General features: G+C 37.5%; 1 protein-coding gene across 9 annotated transcripts in view; it reads right to left on the reverse strand.

Annotated features, from left to right (window-relative positions):
* The window catches only part of NKD1 (NKD inhibitor of Wnt signaling pathway 1), a 267,650-nt gene that overhangs the window by 139,007 nt on the left and 113,796 nt on the right, over positions 1–14,847 (reverse strand). For 8 of the 9 annotated variants that reach the window (XR_016470895.1, XR_016470894.1, XM_090149943.1 and 5 more), the window contains one exon: positions 5,211–5,322. The exons of the other annotated variant lie outside the window; for it this stretch is intronic. The gene's annotated coding sequence lies outside the window, so the exon portion shown is untranslated. The remainder of the gene's footprint in view (positions 1–5,210; positions 5,323–14,847) is intronic. 9 annotated transcript variants of the gene reach the window in all.

Raw genomic sequence — 14,847 nt, forward strand, 5'->3', positions numbered from 1 at the left:
CAGGCTGAGTCTTTCTTTATTTTATTTTATGAGATAGGAAAAAAGCCTTTCTCTGGCAGTATCACAATTAACAGGAAACAAGGGCCAACAGTAACACAGAACATGATGCCAGGACTGCTGATCCTCCTCCAACTTCTGAATCCATTTAGCACATCCCAGAAGGCCCTGCACAGACGAAACTCTTTGATATGTTTTTAACCTCTCAGAGAGTTGCACAGGTGCAGCCCATTTGGAAAGCAGGCAGCTCCCATTTTTCCACCAGGAGCAATGTTACTTTGAAATCGTTCCATGAAGTCATTAGACTGAGTTTGTTGTTATTGTTTTTAAGAGACATAATTCATTCATTTTCTGGTTTCAATAGCTTAAGAGCTGCAATGAATTAAAAAGCCATCTCTGAAACCTATTAAGGTGATTCACCAAGATCCAGTCTGCTTTGTTAAACAAATGACTTAAGTAACTGCATTTAGTAACTGTATTAAGTAACTGTATTTATTACTAAAAGCAAAATGAGATAAAACAAAACAAAAATCCCACACAGTCAGCATACATGCTATTTTTTTTTTTTTTTTCAAATTCTATGCCTGGAGATTAACCAAACTTCTCTATTAAGCTGTCCTGAAGAAATGGGAAGTAAAATAATACATTATCATATGAACTTATTTTAAGGTAGTTTTAAGAAATTGGAAAATGTTGACAATGTAATATCTAAAATTATTTCAATTGTGAGCTCATGGTTTGTTTCACAAGGTAGCTTGGTGGCAGAGTCTTCCAATCTATTTACTGAAATAAGCGAAGCAATGTGTCAGTCATATGTTTTAAGTCTAGACAGATACTGCTTTTCCTTATTGATAAAATGCTGAAGATAAGCATATGTCATAAGTATCAAATAAATAAAAGCTAAATAGCTCTGTCTACAGCTATCTAGCTGCACACATAATTTACTCACTGAATCAATAGATGTTCAACCAAAACAGACTGTTACAACCAATGTATTTGATCTCCTACAAGTAACACAGGCAAAACAGCCCCAATCATTAATTTCTGCATCAAAATCACTGTTTCTGTTAGATTGACAGAACCTCTTATAAAAAGATACCCAGTCTTAATACAGACTTCAAGTGAAGAAGAAACCGAAGTGTCCCTAGGTAGATTGTTTCTATTGTTAATTTACCCTTACTGTTAAAAATGGTCACATCACTTCAAGCCTGAATTTCTCCAGCTCCAGCTTCTAAACTCCAGACACCGTTATATTTTTTTCTGCTTAAAAAGCGAGATTAAAGATGTCAGCAGTAATTGCACGAGTTGATCTACAATAACACACAGCCTTTGGTGTCAGCACTAATCAAGGTTAGGGGACTCCAGCTACATCTAGATACACAGCAGGAGGCAAAGGTTTCGTTAATTCAGAATTCTCTTGTCTTTGTGCTTCTGATGAAATTTTAATTCAGTTTGGGTGCAGGTCTATTTCATTTATTGTTTGGTGTTTGAGAATATTAAAGTGAACATTGAAAAAAAAAGATTTATTCCTAGCTTTTGGTTAAGATGATGATATTTACTTGCATATATTAACACAAGAAAACACAAAGCTGCACAGGGTCTCTTAAATGTTTGACAATAGTATTCACTCCACTTTATCAAGTTCATAACCAATAATGATTAGATAGTCTATACATTTTACAATCTAATAAAAAGGCATGAAGACTACCCTGAACAGTTGTAGATCAAGCTGACAATTATTGTAAACTGGTAAAACTTATCTCTTTATACCAACAGCAAATTTCATCTAAATATAATTATTTTATAATAATTTATTAATAATAGTGGAAAATGGAAATTTCTTCTACTTTTTTAAAGGATTTTGCTTTGAATAGTCTAAGCTCCTTCCTGAACAGTGAAAATATGAACAATGCTTCAATTCAGATGCATGTTAGGAAATTTAGAGATCTGCTTGAAGATTTAGAGATTTGCTAACAAAAGGTAATGCAAAACATAGGGCAAATGGATAAATACTGTCTCTCTAAGAAAACAGTTTATATTTCAAACTCCTTTGGCCTGCTTTTGAGTGAGCCATGTCTGTTTAAAATCCAGAAATAAGAGAACTGTCTTGGACTAACTGTTTCCCTTAGAAAAATGCAAACAGAAAAATCGAAATGTTGTACTGTATGACATATTATGTTCTCTAGAGTTTTATTAAGAAGAAATCAGCAACGACTCTATAATTATTGTTGAGACATGCATTTAAGCAAACACATTTCAGTCTTGCTGAAATATATAAATGATTGTTTTTAGTCCCCAAACTTGACGTTCTGTGGAGTAGGGGGAAGTTAGGAAGCGTAGGGCAATTTGGAAGGCATCAGGACTCAGTAAGATTGAGAAGATCCTGTCAAAAAATAAGACTTTTTAAGTTTCCTGAAGTAGTTACTTGTAGTTTTCATAAAATTGTGAACAGAAATAAAAAGGAAAAAAAATGTTGAAGTCACCCATATATTTGTACACAAGGCAAAGAAAAGACAAAAAAAACCCACAGAAATTATTAACTGAATACTTATCTTAGCATAGTATAAAAATAATTTTCTTTCTATAGCACTTCTTACTCCTAACCAGAAGCCATAAAGACCTCTGTCCCCCATACAGAGTGGTAACTTCAGCCACATACACTAACTGTCAAAGGGAAAGCAGCTATTAGACTTATTTATCAGGACTGGTATCGAACATGCTACAACTCCCTTCATTGTCCACCCTTCAATACCACAGACTGGAACATAACTTCAGCTGAAAGACTCTCCACACATTAACTATATACTTCCAAACCTCAATCCACTTTAATGAAGCAAAACCATAAATTTCTGAACACACTGTCTTAGTGGAAGTCAAAGTTCGGTGGAGGAAGGAGATGCAGAAAATAAAAATAGGGCAGCTTAAAGGTAAAGGCACAACTTGTAACCCGGTCTTCAAGAGGTGGATAAGCTTAACTAGAGATTTCCTGGTTTTTCTAACACTTGTGTTGATATTATATGCACTTCAGAAACCTGGCCCTGGCCCTTACTTTCACAGAGCAGGGGAGAGCATGTGGAACAACAGCTGCACTTCAAAAGCCACATGGCTTTTAGAGTGTTTTGTTCCCCTTCACACGTTTTTATGCCAGAAGGGAACATATGGTCCACTGTTTGGAAATTTCCCAGCCTAAATTTTTGTTTGATTAATTTCATCCAACTACTCCCAGTTACAAGCCCTCATAACACCCCCAGATAGTTATGTTCCTTCCTTTACATTCATGCACTTCAATTAGCCTTAGATGCTTAAGTACCTTCTAAATCATCATATAGCAATGCACATCCAGTTCTTTTAATCTTTTCTTGCCATCGTCTTTCGATGCACTTCAATAATGTTAGTGGATCTATTCTGAATTCCCTCCAACTTCTTGATCTTTCTGTCTGATCTTTAAGTGTCCAGAGCAGTACATACCCCTGTTGGTGTATGAGCAACCTGTCTGGAGGGAGGTGTCCCTGCCTATAGCAGGGGAGTTGGAACTAGATGATCTTAAAGGTCCCTTCCAACCCAAACCATTCTATAATTACTATGATTGCTACTGACTGCTACTGCTTCTGTACTGAGAATCACGTTATCTTTGGACTCTTATACAACACCTATCACAGAAGCATCTGAACAGTTTCTGACATATGAAAGAATGTGACTGGTGTCCTTACTGTCAGTTTGGCCTATGACACCACACAGCCCTGATTTTGGAACGCTATCCTGCATCCTGCTACAAAATCATGCTCAATAATAGGTTTTAGCTTTTGGTTCGTCCTGAAGTGATCTGGCAGTTGGACTTTACAATCTTTGTGGATCCCTTTCAATTCAACTATTCTACTTTATTTTATGATTTTACTGAGTTCCCATCCATTTTTATTCTCCCAATGAAACATGGCAGCTCAGGAACTCTGTATGAGTATCCTATAGAAGGCCTGGATGCCTTAAAAAAATGCTAACGCTAGGCATGAATCCTTGTGCAAGCAACTAATCTTTGCATTGTGAAGAACTTGAATGTGTAGTAGCTGGACACATGCAACTATGTAGTAGGCACATAAGATATGCTTTGGACTCTAACTCATGCTTGCTGCTTAAGGGGGTTTAACTAAATCATGGCTTATTTAAGCCAGCTTGACCCATTCAAAACTCCAGTGAACTGACAGTATGCAAGTCTTCTCACGTATTGCTTGAGCATGATCTAAAGTCTCATAATTTATACATTTTAAACAGTTTTTCTTCCCCCTCAGTAAATGGGTAACAGGAAACAGACAAAGCTCCTTAACTTTTCTTTAATCTTCCTCACTAGTGAAGTGAAAATCAAACGATAATTGTCTGGATGATCTCATTATTGTCAACAAAACTGAAACCTTGAAGTCCATATACACTGAAATGCTGATACATTAAACAAAAAAGGGAACTGTGATTACATGTTGTTCAATAAATAAATAAGAGCTATAGAGAGATCCACGATGAATGAGCACCCTGGGAGGGCTTCAGCTTGTCAGAATTATACAGTGACATTAATCACAGCATAACAGGATTGCTGCAGGCTTCCAGTGCAAAGTCCTCATTATATCTTCAAAACAAGACAAAAGAACAAAAATCCCCACAACTTCCAAGTCCCTCAAAGTGGAATCTTAACTAACAGACTTTTTCAGCCAAATACAAAACTCAAAATAAACTGCCCTTCATCCCATAAAGAATCATATAAGTAGTGGAAATCTGTCAATCTAATTGCACCATCCAACTATGCTATTTCACCATGATCACTGTACTTGTACATCAGTTTGGCAAAGCCTTTCTCATGGGGTCTCAGCTACATTAGCAAAGAAATATGACCTCTGTCACTCATGTGAACTCACTCATATTTGTAAAGCAACCTCACTAGCAAATCCAGATGTCATATCTGTAGTACTCTTGTGGGAATCCCACCTCTTCCACACTCAGAAAGATGTTGCTGGTTGGCAAAACTCTACAGCACTGAGCTGGCTCCAGAAATAAAGGATGTTCAAAAACTTGATGACCAAAAATGATTGCAATATAGTCAACTGTTTTAAATTTGCCTGCATCATTAGTTTTTAATCTAAGAATTACATTCATGGGCCCTAAGAGTGCTGACCATTTTATGAATTATGATTCCTTCAATTCACTACTTCAAATAATAGATATATGCATACTTGCCAAATAAAAGCACTTTGGTGGACCTTTCCTAAGACAGTTGCAGTCAGTTCTTACTTCTGGCCAAGTCAACTTCCTTCAGCCTTTCTTTAGCAAGTTATTTTGCCACTTCTAGAATAAAAAAAGGGGGGGCGAGGGGGAAAAAGAGGGGGATAAAATTGTTTATTCAGATCTATCCAAATTTCAGAAATCAGAAAACAAAAATGTGATAATATGTATTGCTAATAGAAGAACATTTTAAACTTCAAAGAGGCTTGTGATTTAAATTTCAGTAGTCTTGAGAAACAGTTTGAATCTCTTTAAATTGTCTCCTGACTAGTTTACTCACCTCTAGTGGGGACTACTCGGGGACTTTTGCTAATGGAATTTCCACAACAGTGATCATGTTGTAAACACCAACAAATGCAATGAGCTTAGGTTCACAGAAGCATTACTCACACTGCACGTTTTATGTGCTATTTTGGGGAATTTATAATTTTTCTTTTAAATATAGTTATATTTCTGAAAAGAGAACTTAAGTATCCAAACAATTGGATGGATTTTCAGGTGTTCGCTACATTTGGTGCTGAGCTGTTTTTAATATCTAGTATATAGCTAAGCATCTACTGGGAATTGAGCAGTATTGAAAATCTGTTCCCAGTTATGGGTGCTGAGAACATAAAAATCCCACCCCCCATATAGACAAAGCCTTAAACGTCATTGATCTTTTTCTTTTCCATTGAGCTCTAATCCTGTATCAGCAGAACAAAGAATTAGTACTGCATGGCTGGGAAGTTAAATTTTCCTCCACACCTGCAGGTCATTCCTCCTGGGCTCCCTCCATTGATAGCCAAAAACTTATTTGCTTAGAAAGCTAATCATGTGGTGCAGCTGAGCTCCTTCATTTCCAGAAGAAAGACATCTGAAGTTAGGCCCATTTCACAAAGAATTCATATGAGAGCTGGGTTCAATCACTGGGATCAGCCTGCAGAATCAGGGCCATGACTTTATTACTGTTTGTTTAGTCTAATTAAAAACACGTATCTCAGGTAGAATTTTCTTTCTTTCAAAAAATTATAATACTCCACAGTTTGAAAGCCTCAGATGAAAAGTGTCACATAAATGCAAAGTGTTAAGAACACTGTAAGAGATTTTCATGTGAGAGATAAAAAAGAAGACTGAATCAAGACAACAATTTCTTAAAAGCCACCATTTTGAGGTAGAATGAACTGAAGAAAACTCGTATAGTGCTTCATGGCAAGTGATTCAACTGAGGACATAATATCCTCTTATCAAAGTCTCCTTTGTAAGGAAGAACAAAATTATTAAACAAGAAAGAAAGACATGAAGAGCCGACAACTGCGAGGCAAAGGAATTTGAAATACTCAGTCCTTTTCTACCTTTCTGCATGTGGTCATCCATCCACCCCAAGCATGTCCCACAATGAATTGGAGGCTGGAAGGGGGACAAGGAAGGGACTGAAGCCCTATCAGCCCCTTGGAAGACACAGTGAATCCTCCTGCTTCCTCGAGCAAGTAAGTAGTACAGAAGGAATACGTTGACTTTCAGCACAATTCCTCACATAGCTTAACAAAACATGGAGAGAAACAAGAATTGCAGAGAATTCCATAAAGCCATAAACAGCCATTTAGTGGTGATAGTATACCAGCTATCTCCTGCCCCCATTGTAGACTCATGTTTCAGCAAAACCAGAGCTGTTTCAAGGCTGCTATCCCCTCTGGTCCCATTAAACTTTTTTTGCATGCTGCATCCTAGTTGTTTGGATTTTCATGTTAGATTATATGCTGCAATAACTGTGGCTATTTTATGTTCAGTCCCTCACTTTTGTTTCTTGGCACGGCACTGATGTTAGAGCAGCGCATCCCCATGTCCTGTTGAAGCCATCACTCTGACCATATCTTTGAAACATGGTTTGTTAGACATTTTTTTCAGTTTAATATAAAGCTGCTAGAAAAGCACTCGCTGCTAAGAACTACTGTCTCTGAAGAGAATGAGCAAACTGTTTCTCTATATATTTATGGTTCAGAACCATAAATGATGAGACCTGCAGAACAAATGTCTTTAATCCCAGACAAAAATAAAATAAAATACAATAACAGAAACGCAACATCTCCTAGTGAGAGCAAATCTCAGGCTGAAGAGAGCTTCAGCCACAGTAGCAGCAGCATGCCTGCACCCAGAGTGCTGTCACTGCTACCAAGCACTTCAACAGCAACACAACATTGACTTTCTACAACAATTACAAACAGAATGTCTTAAATATACACTTGAATACAGTATTTATTCATTAAAACTCAGAACTTCTGTTTTAAATTGTTGACTTAGTCACTGTGCTGAGCTACAGCTACAGCTGGGCATGCCACGCTGGGCACCCAGGTGTGAAGAGTCCTGGCCCAATGCAGCCACTGCCTCAGAAGTGCAGAGCAGGTCTTGCCAGCACCTCCCAGTACCCGCTTGGTGGTCAGGATGCCAGTGGACTTCCAGCTCTGAAGGTCTTCAGTTCCCAAACTCTGAACCTAATCTACTCTCCTAGAGTGAGAGATGAATACTAATCTTAATGGGCTGATTTTTTATAAAGCGAAACTGCTCTCAGTAATCAGTTATTCATTAAACATTCCCTAGAATCACCAGTGAAACACAGAAGGGACCACAAAGAGAAATAGAAATCCTTCCTTGTAGACATTAGAGAATCCCAACTAAGGCTGATAGCTTACTTGAATAAAGACTGTAAGATTCCTAATCATCTCATTTCAGAAATGTTACTTTTCATAAGCTTTTGCCAAAAATCCCATGTTTCCACATTTGTCTTGGATCAATAGATATTTCCCAGGCTTCTCTAAAAGGGCTATTTCCAGAAATAACAACCAGTCCAACAGACATTTATTCATAAAAGGAGTAGAACAGACAATATCCAGAGACCAAACCACACCATAAGCTATTGGTAATATGAGAGCAAATAGATGAATTTCTTGCATGCATATCACTTCCAGTACTGCATGCCAATAAGGAACTTGATCACACAGAACAGAATTTTCTTTGGCAGCTCTGGGTGGATTGATGTTGTTATATACTTTATAAAATAAATGAAAGTTTCTTTTTTCAAGAATCCAAAAGTCAGCATCATCTCCCAAATCCCCAAACCTTTCCTGGTTAAAAAAAAAAAAAAGTTAAATAAATAAAAACATGGCTGGCCATACTGTTCGTGTTGTCCTTTTGCTTTTTATATGAGCTGCTGTTATTGTTTAGTAAAAGTAATAATAGAGACGTTATGTAGATAAAAGGGAGAGAGAAGTGTGCAGACACTTTACCTTCGTCCCCCCCAGTACATTTAAGCTTCTTGCTCTTATTACCTTACAGTTACAATCATTTAAACATTCAAGTAATAAAGGTCTTGTATATAGATGAAACTGTCTCTCTGATAGTACTGATTGTATTTAAAAGCATGACAACCCCATCAATCAGAAAATGGAGATAATAAACATCTTTGAAGAGTGTTTTAGATGTTAGTGGAGTATTTACAAATATGAATTTGAACTCCTGATCTTAAGGCTCTTGGGTTACTCTAATTACATTGTAACTGGAGATCTCCGTGTATACAAACACGTATAGGAGTTCATAAAAATAAAATGATTAAAATTAAAATTACTTCTGCATTCTTCCTGTCAAAAAAAAAGTCTTAAAATATATGGAATATTACATAGATCAGTAGTTGAAGATTATTCTGATAAAATAGTTGAATTTTGGACAAAAATAAATTTTGCATTTGTTCCTTACAGACTCTCAACACCGTTTAATATATTTCCATGTCTTCAGTTTTCCTTTGATACAGCCAAACCAGTGTTCAACCATGTGTCCCAGCCTTATAACCGGTTACACAAACCAGGATTCAGGCAGGTTTGGCAGCTGTGTTACTCCACTGTAGGTTCACAAGTGGAATTCAGATGTCTTCACTGGGAGAAAAGTTGCTGAAAAATGAATTCATAATGGGATTTACCAAAATAAATTCCCTCTGCCTATTGGGACAGGAGAACTGAGGTATCCTGGGCCCAAAACAGGTACCTTGGCCTTCCAAAGGTATATAGGAAGATACTCAGAAGAGAAACAGGAATAAGGCAGCCATGCACAGAGCCTGACAGTCAGAACAGAATTGTGGTAACTAAAGCCAGAAGGGACTTCAGAAAAGTATTTGGTGCCTTACTCCCAAAAAAAGGTTAATTATACTCTTGTTATTTCCATTAGATGTTTACCTAAAGACATCTAAAACAAAGCTTCAGCAACTCCCTGTACGTTAGCATTTTTTAGTTTAACTACTGGATTATTTTTTTAACATCAATCCAGAAGTCATTTGATACAAGTTAAGTTCGTTATTTTCCTTCCGGTGTCTCACAGATGTGGAGGACACATTATTCCTTTCTTCTTTTCGCAGCTTTTCCACATTTGTATATTATGTCTTCTATTTCTTTAAATAACACTATCTCTTTCAATCATTTCACCTAAGCCATATTTGCAATGTCTCAGATCACCCTCCTTGCTTTCCTCTGGATTCTTCCCACTTTGTTCACACCAATACCATTTTCCAGTGAAGGCTATGTACACAATGACTAGGGCAGAAAGAATAATTCATTTCTTACCCAAAATATTCTTAAGCAATAATAACATTCATGAGTCACCTTCAGCTTGTGAACCACTGTAGTCCTTAGATACTTTCTCAATAAATATTAAAGAATTGACTGTCCCAATCCATAATTCACACAGTATTTTGCTTTGTGCTTAAAGTGTATTTTATCCAAGGGAGGAAAATGTAGACATCTTTTCAACCTGCAAACTCATTCTGAATTCTAACATTCCTGTAACATTTCTGTCTTACAGATTCATTTCTGTAAATGGTTCCACTGGCACACTCAATGATCAACTTCCTTAGCCCCACTGTCAATCACTTTGTTGTATCATTTAGATTTAGATCAATTTTTGTTCTGAGGAAAAATGATTATTATGCAATTTTTGTACAGCAATAATATTCAAAATATTTTGAGTTTAAAAAATGCTTGCATTTAAAAAACCTCTTACTAAAAAATGTAGAACAAAACAAGTCAAAAGGAAACACATCTTCTGGTACCTCCTTATTTTTATTTTTTTTTTTTCAAACTTTCCCACACCTAAAACAGGGCTAATTTGTATTAATCTTATGGAAATTTGTCATTAAAAAGTATATTTCTATTCTTCGGTGAAGGCAGAAAGATGAAAGTGGTTTTTAAGATACCAGAATTCTAAGCAAAAGGAAATGACCAGGGGTTTTTTTGACTACTTTTATCATCTCAGCAACATAAAATTTATTGAAAATCTTCCAATCTGCTTTAGCATAAAAAAGAACAGTGGCTAAACAACAAAAGGGAACTACAGTGAAACATATATAAAATGTGTTTTCCTTTAGGTAGTCTGTGTGCTCCCCCACTGTCAGCCATGGGCCCCGGAAACATACCTCCAGACCAGACTTTCCAGGGTCTGCTGTGCTCAGGCTCGCGGGTTTTCTCCAACTTAAACTCAGTCCTTAACTGAGCACATTGCTTGTCGTAATACCAAGATGCCCTCAGAGAATTCCAGTTCAAATACTAGGAGTATTCACATGAGTGATTACAGTGCTCGGATAGCAGGTTTCACTCCCCTGTCCTTCTGTCTCATCTTTTTCTTTGAGTTTAGGAATTCCTAAAGCACTAAACACCACAGAAATCCAGGTCTGCATGCTGTGCTTCTCCTTGGAGGGGAAGACAAGTGGCACACCAGACGATTTGAGACATCTGAGAGATCCCATGCTTGAAAGGCCTATAAACTAACTTGGGAATTCTCTCCTGCCAAAACCGAGCTTGCCTCCAAATTTGTTCTTGCTTAGAAAAATACTGCTGCCACTGCCAAGTTCTGGCCTACTCCGTGTGTGAAGTTTTATGTAAATTCTTTAGTAGCTGCTTTGGATTGCAGGCTCATGACGGTTAAAACATGACCCAGGGGAAGGAGGTCCCAGAGCCACTCAAGGCTTGGAAGGAGCTGTTGGGTGTGTGAGGGCTCAGAGACACAAGTCTCAATGGGAGATCCAAGATGGCTGACAGGATCATGGCTGCAGGTGGGTCCCCTCTCAGCAGAGGGTGCAGCTCTTGAGAGCTCAGGGCTGCTGGCTCAACCCAGCACCTGCAGTAAGCTTGGGCAGGCTGAGCTTGGTGCCACATCCTCACACCTGCTGAGCTCCCAGGGGGAAAAGAACAAACTGCTCCCCCGAAAAATGTGTGCAGTCTGAGCTGCAGAAACTTATCACTGCCAAGTGAAGACGCTGAGCAAGATGCTCAACATCAACCGGCTTTGCAGATCTCTAATTGTGCATGAGGTTGCTGAGTGTTCTAACAAAAACAGAAATACAAATGCATCTCACTGGGAGAGCTTGGAGAAATGCACTGTCAGAAATCCATACCTATTTCCTCTTCCATTTAAAGATGACATAATTCCCCGAGCAACTCCAGTGATCCTAAAATGTTTGCAACAAAACTATGAAAAATAATGCTTCAAAGTTCTGATAATTTTAAGGGAAAAAACAAGCCAAAGGAATTCTCCCTTAAACAGAAGGAAAAAGAGAACACAGACACAAAGCCTTCCCTGCTTTTCTTTGTAGGTCGCCTCTAAACAGATTGCACCCTTCCCCCTACCAAAAAGAAAAAAAAAAAGCTGTTTAAACAAACAACAGATGCCTTCCAAACTAACTGCATGGTAAGTGCATAGTAAAGACATATGTTGTCTTCTGCCCAGCCATATGTCCTTCCCATACATGGACTTCAGTTCCAGTGCTGGTGACGTTTTAGAAGAACAGAACAAGAGTGCACAGAGGGGCTGTGCTCTAGTAAAATTCTCAGCAATTCCCCTAAGATTTGTTTAATTGATGGCAGACCTAAAAAATAAACAATACAAATAAAATGCTCCAGGAAACCAAAATTACCTGTAACTATTAAAGGGATTTTTAAGTATAGACTGCATCTCTGATTAGATGTTGCCACATAACTGTTGCATGTAAACTTGATAGGGTATAACATTAGATTAATATGATCTTCAAAACTGCTGAGGGAATTTATCACCGAAGTCTCTCTTCTTAATTTATAGTAACTTGATTTGCTCAGCTTGAACAACAAACTCTCAGTTGAATTATACATTGTTCCCCCTGGATTCCAAACGTAATGTTCTTTCCCAGATGATAAAGTCATATGCTGTCGAACATACAGCTTAACTGTACCAGAACTATTACAGCTGGAAAATTGGGCTTGGAAAATATCAATAGTTATGCTTTGGCAGGGAAAGCTGTTGCTTCTAAGCATACGCTTGGAGGATTAAGAAAAGATCAAGAGGTAAGAGATCCCAGCTCTGGCCGGCTGTTAGCACCGACGTGCAAGGCACGGACACTCCCAGCCTTCGTGCTGACTGCAGTGCTGCAGCTACAGCATGCCTGGAAGCCAGAACAGGCTGTGACCAGTATATTTCAACCACCCCTTTTTTGTGGGATAAATCCAGTTAAACCAAAAATTATTTTTAAAAATCACCCAAGCCTAACTAGCCTAACTACAGTTTCCCTTTATTAATTATCATCTTAAGTAACTTTGAAAAAACGTCTCCTTCTCTAATTCCCTAATTTCCCCTTAGTCAAACAAGTAATTTACACGCTGAAATCATTTTCAGGTGCTAGGTTTTGTGCATCATTAAAATTTTCATGATAACATCCTGGCATAAGGCCAGGCTGGGTGAGATTTTGAGCAACCTGGTCTGGAGGGAGGTGTCCCTGCCTATAGCAGGGGAGTTGGAACAAGATGATTTAAAAGTCCCTTCCAACCCAAACCATTCTATCATTGCTACTTCTCCACTGTAATATGGCTACATCAGCCAGCTGAGATGCTGCTCTAGGAGGCTCTGCTCCAGTAAACAGTGCTTTTATAGAAAAGATATAAGAAATAGTCAATTAGGTCAGTACGAAGCTATTATCTTGTACCTACATTTCACTTATTTCCTTAATCCTCTCCCTTTTCCTCATGAGTTCATTCCCCAAAACTACCACTGGGAGATGTGCAGCCTTCAAAATACAACAGCAAGTATAGAAGCTTTTTATGACTCCCTTTGTTAAGTACAAAAAAGAGTTACTTATTTAAGTACACACATAAATTTAAATATTTGGATTCAGAGACCTCTTTGTATACAGCGCTTTTAATCTAAGTTTAATTAATTCTTTATAACATGTCCTGCACTTATCTGTTAATTGTATTTGCTGGCTGCAGTGGGTCAGACCTCATCTTTGCTCCTCTTTGAAAAGCAAGAGAAAAACAGAACCTCTTGTTTGCAACAGATGCACATGACTGGTTAGTTGGTCAGCCAGGTCCACAGAAAGTTATTTATTTAATATCCTTTGAAGTACTGCCCATAATTAACATTATGCTTAACCATTTCCATTTTATGAATAAGAATGCTGCATAAGAAGTTATGCAGAACACATACATAATTATTAACAGTATAAAAAGAAGTTGATCAAGAAATTTCATAAATCTTGTCCTTCTTTCATTTTTTGTAGAGATCACCATTTAATGACAGGAAAGTGGGTCACTAAATAAATAATATTTATTGCTTAATGCATATTTGTTTCAGATGCAACATTTGGAATTCCATTTTGGGTGCGTTATCCTACAGGGTCCAAACATGCACTTCACCTCTGATAGCACTGAGTGACTATTACATAAACTGAAACGACCATTTGTATTGTGCAAAACTAAGTACATGGAATGATTACTTCTGCTCAAGATGTCCTATTCATTTCCAAGCCCAAGAAAAATCAGCCATTTTCCTGATTTTCTTGCTTCTCCACACAGTCCTTTCTTCTGCACCATGACAATCCTCAGCTATGAAGTGCTGGCTAATCTTCTGAATGAAGTCCTGCAGCAAGCACACTATGCATCCTTGGCTTCAGGTGAGGCCAGGTACCTGCCCTGCACTGAAGGGGTTTCTTCCAACACTTCCATTACTGCTTCACCTGGACATACTCAGAAACTGAAAATCCAAAAGGGATTTTCTTTGACATCTGATACAAATGCCACAGTTTGCTGAAGAGCTTAAGGTGAGTGACTCAAAATCAACCTTTAAATCCAAAATCAGCATTTGTTCAAGAAAGTCAGAAGTTGATTACATGAGGATTTTTCAGTTTTCCTTTACAATTCTAACCCTCTTTTAATTAATATTCTCATCTTCATACACATGAGCATAGGTGAATCAATTAGAAGTTCTATGAGAACACCGTTAAATATGCTCAGTCTTGCACAAATGGTACTTCTGAGGTTTGTCAGTTCTAGAAATAAGTACTGCATTTGTTCTAATCTCTAAAACTGTAAATGGTTTGCCTAATAATATATAAAGAAGTCACATTTTATGGTACAATTATTAAGGTATTTGAGCCAGATAGCTACTGTGGACATATAAGTGGGTAGATAAAATTATTTAATTGTAACTTTAAGCAATACTGTTTCTTTTATTTCCTAGGCCTGAAGGTTTCAATTCTTGCTCCTGAGCAAATTGCCATGGGAGAAATATCTTCTCAAAATGTATTACAAAATTTTAATGTATTTTCTT

The sequence above is a fragment of the Phasianus colchicus genome, chromosome 13 (genome assembly GCF_987193195.1).
Source record: "Phasianus colchicus chromosome 13, bPhaCol1.hap1.1, whole genome shotgun sequence".
Lineage (NCBI taxonomy): Eukaryota > Metazoa > Chordata > Aves > Galliformes > Phasianidae > Phasianus > Phasianus colchicus.